This window comes from Tursiops truncatus, chromosome 6 (assembly GCF_011762595.2).
Source record: "Tursiops truncatus isolate mTurTru1 chromosome 6, mTurTru1.mat.Y, whole genome shotgun sequence".
NCBI lineage: Eukaryota > Metazoa > Chordata > Mammalia > Artiodactyla > Delphinidae > Tursiops > Tursiops truncatus.
The window spans coordinates 113,994,116-114,018,729 of record NC_047039.1 but is presented as its reverse complement, the minus strand read 5'-3'; the positions used below and the strand labels follow the sequence as shown (position 1 = coordinate 114,018,729).

Sequence of the window (24,614 nt, the reverse complement as noted above, 5' to 3'; positions counted from 1 at the left end):
CACTGAAATTTTTATGATCAAAAAACTATTAATAGGGCTCCCCTGGTGGCGCAGTGGTTGAGAGTCCGCCTGCCGACGCAGGGGACACGGGTTCGTGCCCCGGTCCGGGAAGATCCCACATGCCGCGGAGCGGCTGGGTCCATGAGCCATGGCTGCTGAGCCTGCGCGTCCGGAGTCTGTGCTCCGCAACGGGAGAGGCCACAGCAGTGAAAGGCCCGCGTACCGCAACAACAACAACAACAAAATAAATAAATAAATAAAAAATAAATAAAAAGCACACCTTTGTGTAACGAAGTACAAACTAATATTTAAATTCATTGTTCAGTTCTCACACTGCTTCCGCCTACCTTTTATTACCATGTAAGTGGATATCTTAAGCACACTTGGCCGTGTAGCCTACAGAAAAGGGCAAAGATCTCAAGCGCACAGTTTGATGTATTTTTTTTCTTAATTTATTTTTGGCTGCGTTGGATCTTCGTTGCTGTGCCCGGGCTTTCTCCGGTTGCAGCGAGCGGGGGCTACTCTTCGTCGCGGTGCGCGTGCTTCTCATTGCGGTGGCTTCTCTTGTTGCAGAGCGCAGGCTCTAGGCGTGTGGGCTTCCCTAGTTGTGGCTCTCAGGCTTCAGTAGTTGTGGCTCGTGGGCTCTAGAGCGCAGGCTCAGTAGTTGTGGCGCACGGGCTTAGCTGCTCCGCAGCATGTGGGATCTTCCCGGACCAGGGCTCAAACCCGTGTCCCCTGCATTGGCAGGCGGGCTCTTAACCACTGCGCCACCAGGGAAGCCCCCATCTGAACCATTTTTAAGTGTATAGTTCAGTGTGGCATTAAGTACATTCATATCGTTGTGCAACCATCACCACATCCGTCTCCAGAATTTTCCCGTCTTCTCAAACTGAAGCTCTGTCCCCACAAAACTCGCACTGCCCCTCCTCTTCTCCAGCCCCTGGCCCCCACTGTCTCCATGAAGCTGACTTCTCTAGATCCTCCCGTGGGTGGAATGCCACAGGATTTGTCTTCTGGAGACCGGCTTATTTCACTGGACACGATGTTCTCCAGGTCATCCTTGTCGTACCCATGTCAGAATTCCCTTCCTTTTTAAGGCTGAGTAATATTTCATGGTCTGAGCGGGAAAGCTCGATCAAAGAGCATTTGAGGAACTGAGTGTATTTATAGCCACTGAAGAAAGAACGTTGCACTCAGACTGTTCAGTTAGTTACACAATTGCTGGGTGTCCCCCATGCAGGAGCACCAGCCCCCTTGGGCAACGCTCTTTGCTCCTGGGCAGAAATCATCACTTGAATCTCTTCTGGGCACAGCCTTGTTTGAGAGTTAGCAGGTCACAACGTCTGGGACATAATCAATATCAGAGAGCAAACCAGGCAGAGGTACCTACAGTCCCCTGGAGAATGAAACAGTCTCGGTGGCCTCGTTGGCCAGCCCCTCCTGTGACATGGAAAGGGCACAGTCACCCTTTACCATATTTCCAAGTTTTTGATAATCACTCAGCATCCCTCTGTGATCGTAATTTCCAAGTATAGTTTTTAAAAGCGGGTTTTGTGTTCTGATTCATCACACGCCACGGGCAGAGGGCACCCTGGGGAGGACAGCACCGGAGCTGTGCGGCACGGGGGAGCTACTCGAGCTGGTCAGTTTCTCTGCATGTCACAGGGAGGCTCAGGTCCGTCTTCAAGAAGCTCGCTCACTGCAGAGGGGGGGTTTTGCTCTTACCGGTCTCCCCCCAGAGCCTGGGAGCCCACGCGTGTTGCCAGCGGTGGCCCCGGCTTCCGGCTCGGCTGCAGGATCAGCTCCGTCAGGGAATAAAAGAGACCAGATTCCCATGGAACTGCTGCAGATGGCTACATTGCCGTGAAAGGGAAAGAGACTCCGGAAAAGTATTTGTTTCTGAATTCTGAGGCCTTGGGGAGAAGGCACGCAGTGTACAGAACGTTTTGTGTAGTTTGCAGAAGTGAATCTGCTGCCTGGAGGGCTCGAGCCGCGTTGGGATGGAAGAGGAGGGTTTTCTTCCCCAATATTCCAAGACCAGCCCCACAGTTAGGTCTTGGTCATTGCGGTCAGCATGGACCTTGGGCAGCAGCCCATCACTTCGTGGACCTAAAGACATCTGGAGACCTGGCCCCCTGCCGTAGTCGGGTAGGAGCCGTCTGAGGGCGAGCCCACGCGGGGCGCCTCCTCAGGAGATGTGCACGTGGGCAAGTGCGTCCCTCTTTGTGGACAGCCCCCTTCTGGCCTGCAGCTTCCAGGGAGCAGAAGCCGCCTGTGGATGACCAGATGGGGTCGGCTTCTTTCACAGGGCAGCGAGCAGTGCCAGCCTGGAGGCAGGGACATCCTGCAGGGGCATCAGGCAGAATCGTAGCATGAGGGTTTGCTTGCTGTTTCCCAGAGTTAAGAGCATAAATGGACGGTGAGGGTGGAGGCCAGCGTGGAGCTCCTGGAAGGGAACACGTGAGGATTCTGTTCCCATGGACGGCACTGGATGGGCCAAGCTGAGCCCGGGAAGGCTGGCTCTGGACTTGACGCCTCTTCCTGGGCAGTTCTTCCCGTGGAGTTGAGAACTGCAGGACATCAAATCCAGCATTCCCCAACACATTTAACAAAATAATCTTAGAAATCAGTAACACCTTTCTAAGGAACCTTAACTGCTTGGGGAGAGAAGGATGTTAATTAAAAAAAAAATACCAAGGATGTGACTAGTGCAAAGTACTGAAAGTTACCCTGGGGCGATCGGATGTGCGGTCAGGGTGGTGGTGAAGCACCCAGGTCTCCTCATCCCGCGGCGATGCGGACGCGACACACCAGCACCCGTCACCGTTTTCACAGGACACCAGGTTCTTCTTCTACAAAATATAATGCTTGGCAGTAAAGGACCCACAGGCACCTTAAAAACATTGTCTTATGAATAAGCCCATCAAAACCAAGCACATTTTGCCCAAATTTTAATGTTTCACGGCTTCTTTTCAGACTCGTCATGTCCAGGTATTATAAACCCAAGGAAATAAAGATTCCTCTCTATGCACCCCCCACAGCGTTCCCTGTGTCCATCCTAGTTTTTATCTTCCCCATCTGCTTTCACGTGCTGGGGCAACCAGACATTTCACTTTAGGGCAGAATGCCTCTTTTCCCCGTGATAAGGAAACACACCCTTCGGTGTGCTTGGGTGTGAGCCGCGCTGCTAGTAGCCCCGTTTTATTAGTTGCGCCTTTTAACTCCCGTAACTAACTTCTCCCTGATCAGGAGGGCTGCAGGTGATAGGAGGGACACGATAGGGACCTGCTTGTCTTACGTAAACGTCTTAGCACATCAGGCGAACCCAGAGCACAGCTGTCAGCATCCCCCCAACACACACACGTGCCTCTCACACCTTGTTAAAGTGGCCGGGAACGTGGACATGGAATCTGATGAACACGCGTGGGAAGCAGAGTGTGTGTTTTAAAGCTCGACTTACCGACGAGTGTTTGGATCCTGTCCTTACAAATCATCCATCTATCTAAACATTGGTAGTTAATTAAATTTAATATCAGTGTAGGGTGTTAAAGTAAATGAGGACTTCGGGAATTTTAGGTTGATATACCACACAGTTGCTTTTTTTTTTTTTTAACATCTTTATTGGGGTATAATTGCTTTACAACGGTGTGTTAGTTTCTGCTTTATAACGAAGTGAATCAGGTATACATACACATATGTTCCCATATCTCTTCCCTTGCTTTTTTTTTTTTAACTTTGTATTTTGAGATAATTATAGATTCACGTGCTGCTGTGAATAGTACAGAATGGATGGATAAACAGAAGCGGTCCATCCCTGTGACGGAGTATCGTTTGACCATAGGAAGGAGTGAAGTGCCCTTGAAATGGGTGAATTTTATAGTGTTTGAGTTATATCTTATTACAGCTGCTATTAAGGAAGATAATACTGAGAGACGCGGTGGACCCTTTGCGGGAAGCCCCTGGGGCTGCCCTTTCGTAGCCCCCCACCTCCTCTCTCCCGCCCCTCTGACAGTCGGTAACTGCCCGGGTCTCTGTTTCTGCAAGCGGTCCTTCTCCCCTACGCTTGCCAGCGTTTGGTGCCTCGTTGTTTTTCGTTTCAGCCATTCTGATAGGTCTGTAGTGCATCCGTTTGTAGTAATTTGCATTTCCTAGATGGCTAAAGGTGGTGGACATCTTTCATGTGCTAATGTGTCATCTGTGTGTCCTCTTTCATGAGAAGTGTCTATGACTTTAGCCAGTTGTCTCTTTTCTTTCCAGCACGTGTGTATGTATGTCATTTATTTTAAAAACTGGGTTCTGAGCATACATTCGGTTTTACAGTTTGGTGTCTTCAGTTAACATGCTGCAAATTCTTTTCATGTTATCGATATTCTCCTGTGAGTTTTCTCTAATTGAAGTATAGTTGATTTATGATATGTTAGTTTCTGGTGTACAGCAAAGTGATATATATATATATATATATATATATATATATATTATTTTCCATCATGGCTTATTACAAGATACTATAATACTCTTTTTCGTATTCTTTTTCATTATGCTTTATTACAGGATACTGAATATAGTTCCCTGTGCCATATAGTAGAATCTTGTTGTTTATCTATTTTGTATATAGTAGTTTGTATCTGCTAATCCCGAACTCCTAATTTACCCATCCCTACCCACTTTCCCCTTTGGTAACCATAAATTTGTTTTCTATGTCTGTGAGTCTATTTCTGTTTTGTAAATAAGTTTATTTGTATCACATTTTAGATTCCACATATAAGTGTTACCATATGGTATTTGTCTTTGTCTGACTTACTTCACTTAGTGTGATAATCTCTAGGTCCATCCATGTTGCTGCAAATGAAGAATTATTTCATTCTTTTTTATGGCTGAGTAATATTCCATTGTATATATGTACCACATCTTCTTTATCCATTCATCTGTCGATGGACACTTAGGTTGCTTCCATGTCTTGGCTGTTGGGAATAGTGCTGCTCTGAACATTGGGTGCATGTATCTTTCTGAATTATAGTTTTGTCTGGGTATATTGCCCAGGAGTGGGATTGCTGGGTCGTATGGCAACTCTATTTTTAGTTTTTTAAGAAACTTCCCTACTGTTCTCCACAGTGGTTGCACCAATTTATATTCCCACCAACAGTGCAGGAGGGTTCCCTTCTCTCCACACCCTCTCCAGCACTTATTATTTGTAGACTTTTTAACGATGGCCATTCTGACCAGTGTGAGGTGATACCTCATGGTAGTTTTGATTTGCATTGCTCTCATAATTAGTGATGTTGAGCCTCTTTTCATGTGCCTATTGGCCATCTGTGTATCTTCTTAGGAGAAATGTCTATGTAGGTCTTCTGCCTACTTTTTGATTGTTTTTCTTGTTACTGAGTTATATGAGCTGTTTGTGTATTTTGGAAATTAATCCCCTATAGGTCGCATTGTTTGCACTTATTTTCTCCCATTCTGTAGGTTGTCTTTTCATTTTTTTTTAATGGTTTCCTTTGCTGTGCAAAAGCTTATAAATTTGATTAGGTCCCACTTACTTATTTTTCCTTTTTTTGGGAGACTGACCTAAGAAAATATTGCTATGATTTATGTCGGAGGATTTTTTGCCTATGTCCTCTTCTAGGAGTTTTATGGTATCGTGTCTTATATTTAAGGCTTTAAGCCATTTTGAGGTGTGTGTGTGTGTGTGTGTGTGTGTGTGTGTGTGTATGGTGTGAGGGAGTGTTCTAAGTTCATTGATTTACATGCAGCCGTCCAGCTTTTCCAATGCCACTTGCTGAAGAGACTGTCTTTTCTCTAATGTATATTCTTGCTTCCTTTGTTGAAGATTAATTGACTGTAGGTGTATGGGTTTATTTTCGGGCTCTCTATTCTGTTCCACTGATCCATATGTCTGTTTTTTGTGCCAACACCTTACTGTAGCTTTGTAGTATTGTCTGCAGTCTGGGAGGGGTACGCCTCCAGCTTTGTTCTTTTCCCTAAGGATTGCTTTGGCAATTCTGGGTCTTTCATGGTTCCATATAGATTTTAGGATTATTTGTTCTGGTTCTGTGAAAAATGTCATGTCATGGGTAATTTGTTAGGGATTGCATTGAATCTGTATATTGCTTTGGGTAGTAAGGCTATTTTAACAATATTAATTCTTCCAATCTGAGAGCATGGGATATCTTTCCATTTCTTTGAATCATCTTCAGTTTCCTCTGTTTTATAGTTCTCGGCATATAAGTCTTTCAGGTTTATTCTTAAGTATATTATTTTTTTGATGTGATTTTCAAAGGGATTGTTTTTTTATTTTCCCTTTCTGATATTTCATTTTCACTGTAAAGAAATGCAACAGACTTTTGTAGGTTAATCTTGTATCCTGCTACCTTGCTGAATTTGTTGATCGGTTCTGGTAGTTTTTGTGTGGAGTCTTCAGGGTTATCTATATATAGTGTCATGTCATCTGCATACAGTTTTACCTCTTTCCTTCCAATTTGGATGCCTTTCATTTCTTTTTCTTGTCTGATTGCTGTGGCTAGGACTTCCAATACTATGTTGAATAGAATTGGTGAGAGTGGGCATCCTTGTCTTGTTCCAGATTTTTTTTTAACATTATTGCACTGCGGGGGGGGGGGGTTCCAAGCAGAGGTTTTAAATTTGGATAAAGTCATCAAGTTTTTCAGTTTTTCCTTATGGAAGAATTCTTTGCATAGTCCTAGATCCCCAAAATATTCTCCTATACTTTCTTCTAGTTTCAAGTTGTACATTTAGGTTCTGATCCATTCTGGGTTAATTTTTGTATCAGCATGAAGTTTAGTTTGAGGGTCACTTTTTTTGCCTCTGGACGTGCCGTTGCTCCACTACCACTTGCTGAAAAGGCAGTCCTCCACTGATTGCTCTGCATCTTTGTAAAGCATCAGTTAGGCATATTTGTGGGTCTGTTTTAAGGTTATCTATTCTGTTCATTAGCCGTCTGTCTATCCCCATACAGTCTTTTTTTTTTTTTAATTACCATTTCTTATTTATTTATTTATTTATGGCTGTATTGGGTCTTTGTTGCTGTGCGCGGGCTTTCTCTGGTTGCGGCAAGTGGGGGCTACTCTTCGTTGCCGTGCACGGGCTTCTCATTGCGGTGGCTTCTCTTGTTGCGGAGCACAGGCTCTAGGCGCGCGGGCTTTAGTAGTTGTGGCTCGTGGGCTCAGTAGTTGTGGCTCGCAGGCTCTAGAGCATAAGCTCAGTAGTTGTGGCGCACGGGCTTAGCTGCTCCACGGCATGTGGGATCTTCCTGGACCAGGGCTCGAGCCCGTGTCCCCTGCATTGGCAGGCGGACACTTAACCACTGCACCACCAGGGAAGTCCCCCCCCTACAGTCTTGATTACTGTAACTATATAGTAAGTCTTGAAATCAGGTAGACTGATTCCTCCCATGTAATTCTTTTCCAAAATGGTCTTAATTATTCTAGTTTTGTTGCCCTGCTATATAAATTTTAGAATAATCTTGTCTGTGGTTACAAAAAAATCTTGCTGGAATTTTGAAAGGAATTGTGTTAAACCTGTATATCAATTTGGGGAGAATTGACATCTTTACTGTGTTGAGTCTTTCAATCCATGAACATGGTATGTCTCTCCATTTAGTTAGACCTAGATTTCTTTCAATTTGTAGTTTTCAGCATGTAAGTCCTGTGCGTGTTTTGTTAGATTTACATGTCGGTATGTTTTTTTTGAGTGATTGTAGATGGTATTGTATTCTTAATTTTAGTCATTGCTAGTACACAGAAATACAGTTTATCTTATATCCTGTGACGTTGTCTACGAAGACAACCCTGTCACCTGCAAACGGGGACAGCTTTATTTCTTCCTTCCAATCTGTGTGCATTTTCTTGCCTCTTACACTGTGTTGAGTACGAGTGGTGAGCAGACATCCTTGCTGTGTTCCCCATCTTGAGGAGAAAGTGTTAACTGTAAGATTTTTGTAGATGCTCTATATCAAGTTGAGGAAATTCTCTGAGAGTTTCTATCATGGATGGATGTTGAATATTGTCAAATCCTTCTTATGCGTTGAATGATATTTTCATGTGGTTTCACTGATTTTCAGCTATTGTACCAGCTTGCATCCCTGGAATAAATCCCACTTGGTCATGGTATATAATTCCTTTTAAATGTTGTTAAAATCTGTTTGTTAATATTTTGTTGAGGATTTTTGCATCTATATCACGAAGGACCCCTGGTCTGTAGTTTTCTTTCTTTGTATCATCTTTGGTTTTGGTATTGGGATAAATCATAAAATGAATTGGAAAGTGTTTCTTTCTCTTCTGTTTTCTGGAAAAGATTGTATATATGTGGTGCTAATTTTCCTTTAAATGTTTGGTAGCGTTCTCCAGGGAAACCATCTGTGCTTAGAGATTTCTTTTTTGAGAATTTTGAAACTAAAAATTCAATTTTTAAAATAGTTATAAGACTATTTGAATGCTCTGTTCATTGTGGTAGTCCCCTCCTCCCTTAGGAATTGGTTCATTTAATTTAGATTGTCAAGTTTATGTGTTAAAGTTGTCCCTATTATTGCCTTATTATTCTTTTGACATCTGCAGGGTCTGTAGTGATACCCCCAATACCTTTCTGATATTGGTAATTAATTTGTCTTTTTTCTCTTTTTTCTTTGTCACTCTTGCTAGAGGCTTGTCAGTTTGATTGATCTCAGAGAACCACATGTACTTAGTGCTGTAAATTCTCCTCACAGCTCTTAAGTGGTGTCCCACAAGTTTTGATATATTGCATTTTCATTTTCTTTTAATCCGATTTCCTTGAGACTTCCTCTCTGACACATGGATGAGTTAGAGGAATGTTGCTTGTTTCCAAGTGTTTGGAGAGTTCCCTCTTACTTTTCTGTTATTAATTTCCAGTTTGATTGCGCTGTGGTTGGAGAACACGTTCTGTATGATTTCGGTTCTTTTAAATTTCTTGAAGTTTGTTTCCTGGCCCAGGATCTTGGTGTAAGTTTCATAGGCACTTGGAAAGAATGTGTATTCTGCTGTTTTGTGGTGGATGGTTCTGTAAATGTCTTTTGGATCCTGTTAGCTGATGTTCAGTTCTCTGTATCTTTGTTGATTAACTTTCTAGTTCTTTCAGTTGTTCAAGAGAGGGTTTTGAAGTCCCCAACTCTCTTTTCTCTTTCTACTGGTTTGTGCTTCTTATATTTTGCTGTTCTGTTGTCTGGTACATACAGAAGATTGCTATGTCTTCTTGGTGATTGACCCCTTGACCATTGTGAAATGTCCCTCTCTGTCTCTGATAATTTTCTTTGCTCTGAAATCTGCTTTATTTGATATTAATATAGAAACCCTTGTTTTCTTTTAAGTTTGCATGATTTATCTTTTTCTATCCTTTTTTATTTTTTAATTTTTCAAAGTTTTATTAAATATAGTTGATTTAAATCAAGTTAGTTCCAGGTGTACAGCAAAGTGTATAGTTTCAGGTGTACAGCAAAGTGATTCAGCCATATATATATGTATATATATATTTTTAACTTGCCTTTATCATTATGTTCGAAGTGAGTTTCTTGTTGACAGCATATAATTGAGTCTTTAAAAAAAAAATCTATTCTGCCAATCTCTGTCTTTTAATTGGTCCATTTAGGCCATTTACATTTAATGGAATTATTGATATGTCAGGGCTTAAATCTGCCATTTTATTTTATTATTATTTTTTTTTTTTGCGGTACGCGGGCCTCTCACTGTTGTGGCCTCTCCCGTTGCGGAGCACAGGCTCCGGATGCGCAGGCTCAGCGGCCATGGCTCATGGGCCCAGCCGTTCCGCGGCACGTGGGATCTTCCCGGACCGGGGCACGAACCCGTGTCCCCTGCATCAGCAGGCGGACTCTGAACCACTGTGCCACCAGGGAAGCCCTGCCATTTTATTTTTTGATTCTGTTTTTTCTTCTTGATTGTTTCTCTGGTTTTTTTTTCCTTGCCTTCCTGTGGGTCACTTGAACATTTTAAAAAATTTTATTTTGATGTATCTGTATTTTTTTTTTAAGAAGGGTACAAGTCCTCCTTTTTTAAAAAAAAATTATTTTCTTTATTTTTGGCTGCATTGGGTCTTCATTGCAGCACGCGGGCTTTCTCTAGTTGCGGCGAGCAGGGGCTACTCTTCGTTGTGGTGTGCAGGCTTCTCATTGCTGTGGCTTCTCTTGCTGCGGAGCATGGGCTCTAGACGTGCAGGCTTCAGTAGTTGTGGCCTGTGGGCTGTAGAGTGCAGGCTCAGTAGTTGTGGCGCATGGGTTTAGTTCCTCTGCGGCATGTGGGATCTTCCTGGACCAGGGCTCGAACCTGTGTCCCCTGCATTGGCAAGCAGATTCTTAACCACTGTGCCACGAGGGAAGCCCTGTGTCTGTGTTTTTTATTTTATTATTATTATTTTTAAACATCTTTATTGGAGTATAGCTTTACAATGGTGTGTTAGTTTCTGCTTTATAACAATGTGAATCAGCTATATATAGATACATGTATCCCCATATCTCCTCTCTCTTGTGTCTCCTTCCCACCCTCCCTATCCCACCCCTCTAGATGGGCAAAAAGCCATGAGTGTGTTTTTTAAAAGTAACAGGTCTATTGAGATATACTTCCATACCATATAATTTACCCATACAGTGTACAAGTCAGTAGTTTTTAGTCTATTCAGAGTTGTGTAACCATCACTACAATCAGTTTTAGAACACTTTCATCACTCTGAAAGAAACCCCCTGACTTTCATCAGTCACTCTCATTTCCTCCATCCCTCCCTAACTTCACTACTCCTAGTTTTAGGCAATCACTGGTCAACTTTATGTCTCCATAAACCGTTCTGGACATTTCATGTAAATCGAATCATACAACATGTAGCCTTTTGTGTGTCTGGCTTTTTCCACTTAGCATCATGTTTTTGAGGTTCACCCATGTTGTAGCATGACGGTACTTCATTCTTTTTCAGGGCTAAACAATATTTCATCATATGGATAGACCACATTTTGTTTATCCATTCTTCCATTGATGGACATTTGGGTTGCTTCCACTTTTTGGCTGTTATGAGTAATGGTGCTGTGAGCATTCAGACACAAGTTTTTGCGTGAGTATATGTATTCACTTCTCCTGGGTAGATACCTAGGAGTGGAATTGCTGGGTCATGTAATAACTCTGTGTTTAACCGTTTGAAGAGTTGGCAGACTGTTTTCCAAAAACGGCTACACCATTTTACAATCCCACCAGATCTTCACCTGCATTTTTAATGTGTTTTTTATTATAGCCATTCTAGTGAGTGTAAAATGCTATTTCATCGTGGTTTTAATTTGCATTTCCCTAATGGCTAACGATGTTCAGTATCTTTTCATATGCATATTGGACATTTATGTATTTTCTTTGGAGAAATGTCTCTTACCCATTTTAAAATTGGGTTATTTGTCTTACTGTTGAGTTTGTCAGAGTTTTTTTATATATTCTGCATACAAGTCTGTGGTCAGAAAGATGATTTACAGATATTCCTTCCCATTTTTTGTTTTTTTCACTTTCTTTGTGGTATTGTTTTTTTTTTTTTTTTTTTTTTGCGGTACGCGGGCCTCTCACTGCTGTGGCCTCTCCCATTGCGGAGCACAGGCTCCGGACGCGCAGGCTCAGCGGCCATGGCTCACGGGCCCAGCCGCTCCGCGGCATGTGGGATCCTCCCGGACCGGGGCACGAACCCGTGTCCCCTGCATCGGCAGGCGGACTCTCAACCACTGCACCACCAGGGAAGCCCTCTTTGTTGTATTCTTTGAACCACAAAAGTGTTTAATTTTTGTGAATTCTAATTTATCTTTTTTCTTTTCTTGTGCTTTTGGTGTTTAAGAATCTACTGCCTAGTCTAAGGTCACAAAGATTTAGTGTTTTACAGTTTTAGCTCTTAACATTGAGGTCTTTGATTCACTTTAAGTTCTGTGTATGGTGTGAGGTAAGAGTCCAGCTTCATTCTTTAACATGTGAATATCCAGTTGTCCCAGCACCATATGTTGAAACACAGTTTTCCCCCCACTGGATGGTCTTGGCACCCTTGTTGACCATAGATACATGGATTTATTTCTAGACTCTCAATTCTGTTCCATTGATCTATAATGTCTATCCTCATACCAATACCACACTCTCTTAATTACTGTAGCTTTGTAGTAAGTTTTAAAATTGGGAGGTACTAGTGTTCTAACTTTGTTCTTCCTTTGCAGTATTGTTTTGGCTATTCTGGGTCCCTTGCATTTCCATATGAATTTTAGAACTGGCTTGTCAATTTCTACAACGATGTCAGCTGGGATTTTGATTAGGTTTGCATTTGTTCTGTAGATCAATTTGGGGAGTATTTCCATCTTAGCAATATTAGATCTAATCCATGAACATGGATGCCTTTCTATTTATTTAGATCTTTAGTTTCTTTCAACAAAGTTTTGTAGTTTTCAAAGTATAAGTTTTACACCACTTTTGTTCAATTTATTCTTAGGTATTGTATGCTTTTTGTGGTCATTATAAATGGAATTTCTTATTGAATTTCATTTTCAGATTGTTCATTGTAAGTGTGTAGAAATACGTTTGATTTTTGTCTATTGATCTTACATCCTGCAACCTTGCTGAACTTGTTTCTTAGTTCTAATAGTCTTTGGGTTGATTCCTTAGAACTTTCTTCGTACAAGATCATGTCATCTGTGAATCGAGAGAGTTTTTCTTTTTCTTTTCCAACTATATGTCTTTTATTTTATCGTCTTGCCTAATTTCCCTCACTCAGATGTAGAACTTGTACCATGTTGACCTCCTTGCCTTGCCTTTGAGGTTAGTGGGACAGCATCCTGTCTTTCACCAGGGGCTATGATGTTACTTGTGGGTTTTCCACACATGTCCTTCATCAGATTGAGGAAGTTCCCCCCATTCCTAGCCGGTTGAGTATTTTTTAGGTGCTGAGTGTTTTTATGTGTTATTTACGTGCTGTGCGTTTTTAGATGAAAGACGTTAGAATCGTCCGACAGGTTTTTTGGTCTTGTTTTGTTTGTTTTTGTATTGTTGTGTTGTTTATCTGACAGAGGTTTTAAAGCAACACTGCAGTATTCCAGTATTCCATAGTCACAATTGACTTTGACATCAGCTTGTCAGCATTCTTCAATATAGTTGACTTTATAATTTTATAGTTTCCATGGCCTTGAGCATCATGGAAAAGAGACGCTAGCTTCTCTGGTTGAAACAGTATATGGAGTTTAGGAGATTCAGATTAACTCCTTTGCTCATGAGAAAACACATCTAGATCTTGAAAATAAAATATGTGCCGGATTTACAAATCAGGGAAAAGACGTTGTGTTGTCTTTTTAACCCATTATCAAAGCAGTCTGATTTGCCCAGGATTCCCCTGATTGCAGGCATTTGGGGTATTACATGGAAGTGCTTTTTGGTCTAGTGATTTCTCTGAAAAGGGTCCCCTCCCCTTCACATGCTAGGTCATTTAAAATACTAGAAGTTACGTTGATGTTCCGGGAATTCTGAAAATATTCACTTACAAAGCTGCTCGTCTCTTAGCCCGCGAGGACGCAGCTCTTCAGAGTCTGTAATTCATGGAATCTCTTCAGAGGGAAGAAAAAATTCCACCCTCAATGTGAAGGTAGGGCTTCCCTCGAGTCTAGACACAGGGAGCCCTCCGCTTCAGCCATGGGTGAGAAATAAACACGGAAAATGTCTCTTCTCTCTGTCTCCGAGAGATGTTTTCCTTTGCAGGGGACATGAGCTATTTCCTTGATTGACAGATAGACAAATAGATGACCGGTGGGGATAGACAGGACCCCGTCACCCTCCCTACAGAGTCTCCCCACTCGCTGCCGCCTCCTTGGGGTGCTCTGGACAGCGTGGCTGAGACCAGCCTAGTGGTCCCGGTAACTGCCCATCCCTGGTCCTCACTGCAGAAAAGGGACGTGGCCCAAACCACACGTTAGGATACAGGTGGACTGACAGACTGCCACCAACCAGCTCGGACTGTTCCTGCAGGCAAGTCCACCTGGGTACCTGTCAGGTATAGTTGTTTAAAGGTTGTAAACAGGACCCTCGTACAGATACAGAGAGAGTGCATGTCAGAGCTGTGTCTACGTCGACGTGAAGGAAGCGGCAGGGTGGGCCCCCTGGGGAGGGGGGGGGGGATGTCCTGGACCTGCCAGGCCCGACCCTAAACTGGCTGATGTCCTGCAGGGCAGAACCCGTAACCTTTGGGGGCGTCTCTTCCATGGAGAGATATCTTTGCACCTTTCCTGGACAAAAAACTGAATGAGTGTGCACGTCACTGGACAGAGCCCGGGTGGAGCACGGGCAGAAGAGTGGTCCTCGTCCTTGGATAATCCCCTGGGCAGCCCCTGTGATGGTGAAGGGTCGAGCAGTCGATATTTTGCTGAATGTCCAAGTTTCTAATAATCTGTGAACCGTCGCCCACCCACCCGGAACTGACGTTTGCGTGTCCCGTGAGCTTGCCCCCCACCCGGCTGCCTGCCCGTCACGGGGCAGGTAGAGCCGCTCTGTCCGGCCTTTCCCGACCTGGTGGCGTCGGGGCCAGGGGCTGGGGTGGTGTTGCTGGAGCAGGTGCTGCAGGGGCTCTGCCCTTCTTTCTGCCACCAGCCTCTCTTGCAGGCTGGGCTCCCAGGTGACGCCTCCACGGCCAGGTCCCCGTGAGGACCAGCCTCGTGCTCTGTAGAGCGGGGGAAGCATCTGAGTGAGGCGAGTTCCCAGTACTCAGCGGTGTCGGTCGCAGGGCCCTCGCTGTGGTCCCGGTGGCTGGGGGTACCCGTGACCCACTTCAGTGTGCCTGGCGTGTCGGGAGCACCGCCCACCCCACCAGGCAGCAGGAGACCACCCAGCGTCTGGCGGGATATGAGTGTGTGGCTGTGGCTTCCTGCACCTCCAGGGCGGACAGGGGAGCAGGCCTGGGGCAGAGCTGACCACCTGGCATTGCTTCCTCTTCCCGAGCCCCCGAGGGGAGGGTCTGTTCCATCCTAGAATGTGGCGGGACCGGTGGGCCTTATCCCCACCCAGTGACAGCTCAGGATGAACCGCATGACCTCCGGCCAAGGGATCAGGGACATCTCTCTCTCTCTCTCTCTCTCTCTCTCTCTCTCTCTCTCTCTCTCACACACACACACACACACACACACACAGATGCACACACGCACCTCCCCATCGCGGGCTCCCCTTCCACCTGTGCACACCCGCCGACACCCACAGCCTCTCAGGGCGCCCGGTGTGTCTGGGGCTGGTGGGCTTCAAGATGCAGAGGGGGAGGTTCTGGTGGAGGGGTGGCTGGATAGCGGATACCTGGATACCTGGCAGGTGGAACGAGCAGGGGACGGCTGGGGCGGACATGCCCGGGGCTCCTGAGGGTGTGCAGGGGCTTGGTGCCCACCCAGACGCGCCTTTGATGCTTTTTACCCAGGAGCGATCTGACTGTTTGTCCTCTGTCCTGATCACATCTTTGAGGCCTTGGCGAGCCTGTGAGCCTACAGGACGGCCCTTGACCTTGGAGGCCAGGAGGCCTGGGCCTGACCCTGGGGGACCACGTGTGAGGCCTTTCAACCTCTCACCTCAGCCAACCAGCTTGTTCTGGGGGGCCTGGCCCTTCCCGGGGTGCCCACGGAGCCCTCCCCCCCGTTCCTGGCAAACCCAGTTGGCTGGTTCCCTCCGTGGGCCTCGGTTTCTGGAGATCTGGGTCTCCGTAGCCCCCACCTCCTGGCTTGTCTTGGGAACCACGTGAAACTCGGTGGGTTGGGGGGCGGAAGCGACAGAGCTGTGGCCGCGGCCAGGTGCTGGGAGGGAGGCCCCCGGTCCCCTGGTCCCCACCTGGCGCCCCCCCCCCCCAGCCTGCCCCACAGAGGAGCTGCCTCCACGGGAGGAGGAGAGGGGGGTCCTGCCCACAGCCTGGACCCGCCTCTAGGAGAGAACACGCCACCCAGCATGCTGTCAGTAGCTGCCGGCGATCGGCATTCCCGCCGTCCAGTCGGGTGTTTGTATTCATGGTCTTTATTTTCATATCGGTAACTGCCTTTTATGGCCGTGCTGGCGGCCTCAGCCTGCACGCTGGACTTTCCTCCTCACCCAGGACGTGTCCATATCGCAGGGGTGCTTCGGGGAGATCTGGTTTTGTGGTTGAGATTCTCACGCTGGAGCACGAGGACAGTTATGTGCAGCTTTTATTTGGCCCCCAGGATTCTTACTGCATTATCTGTATTTCCTTTAATTTGTGGGATTTCTAGTAAATGGGCTTAAAAATAGGTCTGGGCGTGATGCCAGGCAGATGTGGGCAGCAGGCATCTCTGCGTCTCTCTCTAAAGGCAGAGCGGGGTAACCCCCGTGTCACTCGGGCCTGTGTCTCCTGCGGGTCCCTCTGGGGGCCCCGCCTCTGCACCCCAGGACAGGCAGAGGTGCACCAGCCCAGGGGCCCTGACTCCAGGCTGCATTTGGGGGGGCTGGGGCCAGGGCTGGGCAGGGTATGTGCTGAGCGCTAGTGTTCGGGGCTGCCTGGGAACATGGGGGCCAGGGGTGCTGGGGTCTGTTTGAAGAAATGGAGACAGGCGTGTGCTCTGATGCAGGCCGGGTCACCTGTTGTTGGCTCTGCACCTCCTGGGCTCCCTGGGCAGCAGCTTTGCCCCCAGGTGCCCCCACCGCCCCAGCTGCACCTCAGCCCCCAGGGACCCTGAGGTCTGGTGTCAGTGCCGCCCACCAGGGCCCCGGATGCCCCTCTGGTGCCCCCCCGTGAGGGTTGGTGCTGTGTTGGGCTCTGAGTTGCCCGGAGCCTTCAGTTCTGTAGCCCCTCCTCTGTGTCTCCCCACAGACAGGGGGACTGGACCCGAGTGCAGAGCGAGGCCCACGCGGCCCTCTCCTGCCCGTGCAGGGCTGGAGCCCCCTCGGGGGTCAGGGGCCCACTGTCACGTCCAGTCCTGTCCCCACGCCCTTCAGGGGCCTGGCGCTCTGGCTGTGCCTCCTGCCTGCCAAATCCCATCCCCAGAGTCGGGCACTGCCTGGGGCTGGGGGCGCATCTGCTCTGATTCTCCTCTGCTGTGGACTCAGATCCCTCTGGAGAGCCGGTTAAATGTGGATACAGGGGAGCCCAGGAACTGGGCCCCTGGGTGGGGTGGGTGGCTGGGTGTCCCCCAGTGCGGAGGGTAAGGAGGCACGGTGGCAGGAGCCCCTCGGGAGAAGGTGGGACAGGCTGGCCGGCCCCAGGGGAGGAGCGGCGGGGTCCCTGAGGTGCCGCGGGCGTATCCCCTGCCCCCACTTGTCTCTTTCTTTAGGGCCGCGGGGGTGAGGCTGGCTAGGGAGTGGCCTGGGACACTGCCGCCCAGCTCCCGGCTGGGGGGACCCTGGGCCGGCGCCCATCGGCAACCACCTTGGCGTGAGCTTGGAGGTGGGAGCTGGTGTGCCGTGACCCGTCTCAGCCTATGTGCCCCCCCCCACCCCAGCAGCTGATTTGGTATTTCTGTGTCGTCTGATTTACGTTAGATTTTTAAGCATAATTAGAAATGCAGGGAGCTTTGTGTCTCACCTCGACTATTTATGGCACGATATGCAGATGAGGAGAGCTATGAATATTAAAGACGTGAGTGTGTGCAGAGGCCCCGTCGCTAATGAGCTGGGTGACCGGCCGGGCCTGGCACGCGCGCCCCCTCCACCTGCCGCCCGGGACCTGGCCGCCTCGAGGACCCCCGTCAGCCCTCGGAGGGGACAGCAAGGTGCTGTAGGGCCGAGGGGGGCGAGTCTGGCTCCAGGGGCCCAGCTGCCCGGCGCGGGCAGCCCCTGCTCTCAGTGCCGGCCCCCCAGTGCCCCCAGCCTGGGTGCAGGGCGGGGGAGACCCAGCTTCAGCCTCCGAGGGAGGAGTAGGGTGGCGTCTGCAGGCATGGGTCTGCCTTTTTAAGTTACTAGACGATGCCCGAGGGGCACACTCTTCAAGCTTACGGTATTTGAGTTACAAACACGGGCGAGAGAGATTGTCGGCTCTGTTCAAAATACTGCTTACTTCTTCCCAAGCCTTCTGGAACCATTTGATGGCTAATCCGTGGACGTGGTGGGTGCAGGGTGGGCGGGTGGGCTCATGGGGGCCGCTGCCCTCCCTCTGGGCCGGCCGCTCCTGTTTCTTTAGGTTCACGCCCTGTTTGTTTAGCTCCCGACCCCCTCTCCGCACGAAATATCTGAGCGGAGGGTCAGAGGCTGGCGTGGCGGTGGCAGGCAGTCATGCCTGGTGGGCGGTGGCATGTCGGAAGGAGCCCCAGCTGCAGTTTCCCCCCTGCCCATGGGATGAGCTGGGCCACCCAGACCCCCAGGCTGGACCCTCTTCAGAGCCCGCCGCATGGGCCACGTGCTGTGTGACGCAGGGCCTGCTGTCCCCTCTGGGAGGGCGTCCACCCAGCCCCCGCGGTCCTGCGGCCAGTGGGGCTGATGGGGCCAGGCTGTGGGTGCGGCACCCAGGGCCCTGGGCCCTCGGGGGGCTGGAGGTGCTGTGTGGAGGGCCGGCAGGGAACTTAGGTGTGTGCTCTGTCTCTGAGGACCAGCCCTGCATCTGTGGCTCCCTCCAGGGCGGCAGGGGACGGACTGATAAGCACATCTTTGAATTTGCAGATTCTCGCAGGCTGCCCTTCTCTGGTTGGGGAAAAAAAAAAAAAAGCTTCTAGGCAAACATTTGTTAGTGCAGTTAAAACCGGCTTTTATGCCTGATGCCGGTCCAGGCTGTGGTCTGGGTGGAGGCTGCCCAGGTGCCTGGCTGAACACCGGAGGCGTCTTGCCTCTGCCAGTCGGGCTGGGGCTCAGTGAGCTGGTGATGGGGGGGGGGGGGCGGGGGTGTATTGGAGGTGTGGCCACAGCCCGGGACCGAGTGGCCCTGAGGTTTCGAAGGCCTGTGCGCCCCCTGCCCTGGGCACAGGGGACTCCAGGACAGCCAGGCGCAGAGGCTGAGGTGGAATTCTCACCTCTGCAGCAGAGTCCTGGAGGCCCGGGGCAAGTCGAGGCCTCAGCGTCCCTCTGCCCAGCAGGGTCAGTCCCCACCCTCTTGATGACCTCGGTTGCCCGGGATCATGGGTGTTGAAAGCAGGCAGCTGGGGAGGGTGGTGACTGGGTGCAGCCCAGGCCAGAGGCCTGGGCAGGAAGCTCATCCTCTGGGTACCTCAGCCTCCTGTTCTGCACCCACCTGGAGGGGGTGGGGCTGGGAGGCGAGCACACACGTCGGGACCGTGGGGAGGGGCTCCGAGCAGCTGAGACCCCACCCTGGAGCCCTGGTTCCCTGCCCGGGGCCTTCCATTAGCAGCCCGGCCCCCTGACAGCCCAGCCCTGCTTTGTGGCGTATTAAAAGTTTAATGCAGACCTGAGGCTCCAGCAGGCCGGTGCCTCGCCCAGCTTTCAGGGGGCCTGGCACGCCCGAGCCGAGCAGCCTTGCTTCAAACGGCCACGCGGACCTCCGAAGGGTCAACCCCCAGACGCTTCCCCCTTGCCCTTCGGAGGAGCAGAGCTCACAGCAGAGCCAGAGCACGAACGGGGGACTGCAGATGGGGGTGCCAGAGAGCCTGGTAACTGGAGCCTGCGCCGTAATCGTAATCGGAAAGCAAGGCCGTCGCTCTGATGGCTGCTGTCCAGAGTGACACCCCGTCCCGCCCACGCTCTCCTGACGGCCTCCGCGGGGCAGCCTGGGCGGTATTCCTGATGCCCCGACGCGCCCACGTGTGTTCACGCTGACTCAGTAACCTGCCCACCTCCCCGCAGGACACGGCCCTGCCTAAAAGGCAGCTCCGGAGCGCCCTGCCTTTTAGGAGGTGGCCTTGCTGCCGGGCCGGCTTCTCCCGAGGTCCCGAGATGGCAGGGCTTGGCGGCCGGGCAGCGGGTCTGCCACGGGGATGGGCCCCCGGCTGGGGGCTAGGTGCTGGGGGTGAGAGGGGCTCCTTTCTCTGCTGCCGGAATGTTCCCTGGCGCACCTGCCCCCTTCTTCCCCTGCGGTGTGTGTTTAATGGCTGTGCGTTTGCCGAGGTCCAGTCCGCTTATTAGGTTGGTGAAATTAAATCCTGCAAAATAATTTAATTTAATTTAATTTAGTTTAATTTGTCTCGCCTCCTCTTCCCCCGCTGGTGGTGCTTCTGCAGAAATTAAACGCCGCGCCCCTGCGCGGCGCCGTGCCCCTGCCGTAGCAGGCCCCTGAGGATCTGGGGTGCGTGGGGAGGCTGGACTCTGACGCCCCCTGGCCCCTGTGTGCATGCGTGTCTGCAGCTCTGGGGGCTCATAGCCCCACATCCTTCTCTCGGCCACCTGCGGGTGCATGGCCCGCCGGGGGCTGGGAGGCATCCTGGTGGACAGCCCATAATCCCAGCCGTTCCCAAGGGAGGGTCCACAGAGAAGAGACCCCCCCATCCCCTTCTTCCTGGGGAGGTCTAGAGTCTGTGTGGAACGGGCCTCTCCCCTGAGGCTAGCACAGCTGCAGGGGCTGGACTCTGGCTTTGTTATGTCCCAAAGTGGGTTCCATTCTGAAGGGCATTATGAGGGGGAGGGTTCCGTGGTGCAGTGGCTTTGAGGACGGCCGGGATGAACAAAGATGGGATCTCGGACGTTCCTCCCGGCTCTTCAGGACCTTCCGTGAGTGGACGGCACAGGGGTCTTGCTGTGGAGGGAAACAGAAGAGGTGGTGCTGCTTGGGTAGCAGGGGTGGGGAAACAGAGGCACAGAGGGGGAAGGAGGTCGTGTGGGGCTGGGCAGGGAGGCCAGCTCAGGCCCCGGCCCCTCTCCTCTCCGGCCACCGCGCACGGATCGGCCCTCGGCACGTCCTGCTTTCACAGTCCTGGGTGTGTAAGTCAAGCCTTTATTTTATTCTTTTCTCCTAAAGTTCAGCTTTGTTCTCGCTCCGGCCGAGGCTTCTAAGAAAGCAACCTGAAACCAGCTCGTGCTGGGCTGTCCTGGGCTGGGCCGTGGGGCGGCGGCCTCACCCGCACAGGTGGCTTGAGGACACGGCAACAACAGGGCTGGTTGTCCCCATCCCCGGGGCCAGACGGCTCCGTCACCTTCCAGGGGGGGATGGTCCCCTCTCCGGGTGAACGGTCTGGCCGCAGCCCCGGGGGCAGGCCCACGAAGCACGGACGGGGCCTAGGCGGGCGCCAGTCTCTAGCCGTGTGCGTCTCTAGCCGAGCGCTTTCCTAATAACATCGTCTGCCTCGACCCCGTGGTCACCATCGGAGGGCGAATGTGACCCCCCTCCCAGGCGGGCATCCCAGACGTGGAGTCCTCTGCTGGAGGCCATAGGACCTGCACTTGAGGTGGCTGACGCCGGGCCCGGCATGTGGGGTGGTACCCAGCGGAACCCAGGAGCCGCTCTCGGAAGGGTCGGCTCCGCAGACCTCGCTGGCCCCCGCTCTCAGTTCAGAAGCTGGCTGCTCCCTGCCCAGCCCTGGGCAGTTGGGACCCTCTGGGGGCCGGTGCGCACCGCACCCTTGCAGCTTCCGCCCACCCCAGCCAGGCTTGCTCACCCCCTCCCCTCTCACGGCACGAGAGCCCCCAGCTGGCTCAGGAGGCCCCACCTCACTCTCTGGGAGGCTCCCGGTGGTGGGTGCGGGGGCCCCGTGGCGGCCCTCCCCACTGTGCTGTGTGTCCCTGGGCCGCACAGCCCCTCTCTTGCGGCCCTCCCTGGCTGTGCCCAGCATTGGGTGAAACGCCCGTCAGGCATCGGACAGACTCTCCCAGCCTCAGCAAGCTCCCGCGTGGCACCTGGGGGACTTCCCTGCGGAGCTGGCAATGAAACAGGGGCCTGAAGGTGGTCGCTCTCCTCCACCCAGGGAGGGCCTGGGTGCAGCACAGCAGAGGGGAGAGCTCGTGGAGGGCGGTGGAAGGCTGGGTGTCCTGCACCCAGGCCAGGGTTGGCCCCTGCCCTTCCCTACCCATCACGGGCCCCACTGTCCTTGGGCCTCTGAGTGTCCCTCTGTTTCTCCACACTGGCTCCGTGTGTGCCCAGTCTGCCCCCCTTTGTGGCTGGGCAGGCACATGGGGCTGTGCCCGCACACGCACACCCCACCCCCCGAGGCCCCAGTCCCTCATCTTGGAGCTAGTGGGCTTCTCCTGGGCCCCAGGAAAGGGGGACCACCAGGATGACACAGCCCAGTCTGGGGGGCCTGGCAAGGCTACCCAGTGGGGGTGAGGGGAGGTGTGCAGACCCGGGCGTCCACGTGGACCCGAGAGTGCGGTGCGTAAGGGCCCTCGGTCCGTCACCTGGTGGCCGAGGCCAAGCCAGGATGTGAATCCTGGTGGTGCTGAGATGATGGCCGCCCCACCTGGGCCTCGAGCCGGAGGAAGGCCGGCCAAGCCCCGCTCTCTCTCCCCACACAGCCCCCGGGTCCCCAGAGCGCCGAGCGGGGACCATTTCTGTTAGCGCTCCGCGTGCGGGCCTGTGTTGCCGTCACCCACCCCTCCGGTTGTCAGCAGCCCTGTGCAGGAGGCACCAAGCCGCCTCTGCTGGCCGCTGCTCGCTGGGCGGCTTCCCTACACCTGGACTTCTTCCGTCTCTCCATTCGCAGCATTTTATCTGGTCTCGGAAGCTGAGCCCACGGTGTGTGAACGGGGAGGCGCCAGATGGCTCTTTCTTTCTCTCCGGATGCCTCGGAAGGGACGGTGGGAGGGGTGCTGCCTGTAGCCCACCCCCCCACCCCCGCTTTGCCCCAGCATCACCTGATGGTGACGACGCTGGGCGCTGCAGGAGACAGACCTTCCTTGGCCATCTCCACTCTCAACCCTGCCCCTTCTTGCAGGCTGCCACAGTTGGTGGCAAGCAGGGAAACTGAGGCTGGGCAGGCCAGTGGTTTGCCCCAGGGCCCACGCTGTCCAGCAGGTGGGGGCTTGAGCCTAGAACGAGGTCCCACATCCTCTGCAGCCAAACAGGCAGTGTGCACAGCACGGCCGCCCCTGCCCAGGAGAGGTTCAGTAGACGGCAGACACTGTGGACCCCGCACCAATGGCCCGGCCACACGGGTAACCTGGGGGCGGTGCCTTGGCTGCCACCTCCCCGGGGCAGGTCCATCAGGGACCAGGGCGGGTCCTTCGGGGGCTCCTGGTCGCTGGCCACCACAGGCCTGGCCCCCGGTTGTAATCACAAAGTTGTACTTCTTTAAGAGAGCTGCCCCGGCTGGGGAGTGGGGGTACAGGGTGATTACCTGGGGTTTTGGGGCCGGACTAGCTGGGCCTGCCGCTCTGGGACCCCAAGAAGGGGGGAAGGCGGGCACTGGGGCCTGCAGGGCGCCGGGGGAAGGGGAGCTGGGTCTCTTCCTCCCTGGCCCCTTGCTCTCACCTCTCTCTGCCTCATTTTCTCATCTCCCTTCTTTTCCTCCCCTGCTCACCCAGCTCCTGCCCTGTCTGCCCCGACCCCCTGGCCTCCCTGCCCCCCTCGCCGGCCCCCACCCGGCACCCCCCCCCCCCCCCCCCCCCCCCCCCCCCCCCCCGCCTGCACTGCAGGAGTTAGGCCGCTCTGCCAGCCCTGCAGACTGTTTGGCATAGTTTAAATGCTTTGACACTCGGGCTGTACTGGATGGCAGGGTGGTAGTTTACTGGGTAATTCATATGCAGAACCGCACTATACGTTTCCAGGCCGTCTCGGTTGCCGCGGCACCACGAGCGTCTCTCCGCGCACAGTACAGTATTGCTGCCATCTTTGTTTGCATTTGCAGTGAGTCATCAAAAGTCTGTCTTGTACCAACACCCGGAGCCGTGCATTCCTCTGGCACCAACACTCCACTGTTTTTAAAGCCGGGGCTGGGAGCTGGCATTACTTCGGCTCCCAAATCAAAGGCGGCTATTCATTCCCGAGAGCTGCCTGAATGTCCGTCTGCATCCGGCCTCTTCATTTAGATGCTGTGCGCTGCCCCGGAGAGCCGGGCTGGGTGCAGCTGAGCTGCGGCCCGGCCCAGCCGAGACTCTCTGTCCCCCTCCTCCCCCCACCCTCCTCCTCTTCCCCCCTCCCCCCTCCTCCCCCCGCAGCTCCTCTCGCCCTCCCCACCCCAAGGGCTCCCGCTCCGTTTGCTGCATTCCCGGAGCAGCTGGCGGCTGCGGGCGGCCGGTGTGCGGGCGAGCCTGCCCCTGCCAGGCTGAGCGGGCAGTGCCGGGGCCACGGCGGCAGCGGCCAAAGGTAGGTCTCCCCTGCCGCCGGTGCCACCGGCCAGGCCGGCAACTTCTCCGCAGCGGGGGCGCTGCGGGCCCTCCCCCCACCCCGAGCGGCCGCCCACCTGCTCAACTCCTGTCGGCGGCCGGGCCGGCGCTCCGCCCTCCTCTCGCCGGCCGCCCGGCGCCTCTGCGGCCGCCCGCACTTTCCTCCCGCGGGACCGAGCGGCCCTTTGTACGGGCGCCGGCTGCGCGGAGTTGGGCCGGCGCCTTCTCCGGCCCGTCCGTCCCGGCCCCGCTTCTCTGAGTCGGACACCAGCTCCACAGCGCGGGAGCCCCATCCCCAGACCCCGCGGGGCCGGCAGCATCCCGACCACGGCCAATCCCTTGCTCGGCCCTCCCCTGTCTCCCCACGACCCCTTTAGTCACCTGGGCTGGGAGCGAGCCAGCAGGGATCGGCCGGCATCGGGAGCTGGGGGGCCGGGAGGGCGCGCAGGTGGGGCTGCGACAGGGTCCCAA

The 24,614-nt window shown here is 52.4% G+C and overlaps 1 protein-coding gene across 5 annotated transcripts in view; it reads left to right on the top strand.

The window, feature by feature from the left end:
- Positions 1-24,614, top strand: part of NACC2 (NACC family member 2) — a 90,083-nt gene that overhangs the window by 31,495 nt on the left and 33,974 nt on the right. The window contains exon 1 of one of the 5 annotated variants that reach the window (XM_033859050.2): positions 23,508-24,123. The exons of the other annotated variants lie outside the window; for them this stretch is intronic. The gene's annotated coding sequence lies outside the window, so the exon portion shown is untranslated. Of the gene's footprint in view, positions 1-23,507; positions 24,124-24,614 lie in introns of those variants that run through there. 5 annotated transcript variants of the gene reach the window in all.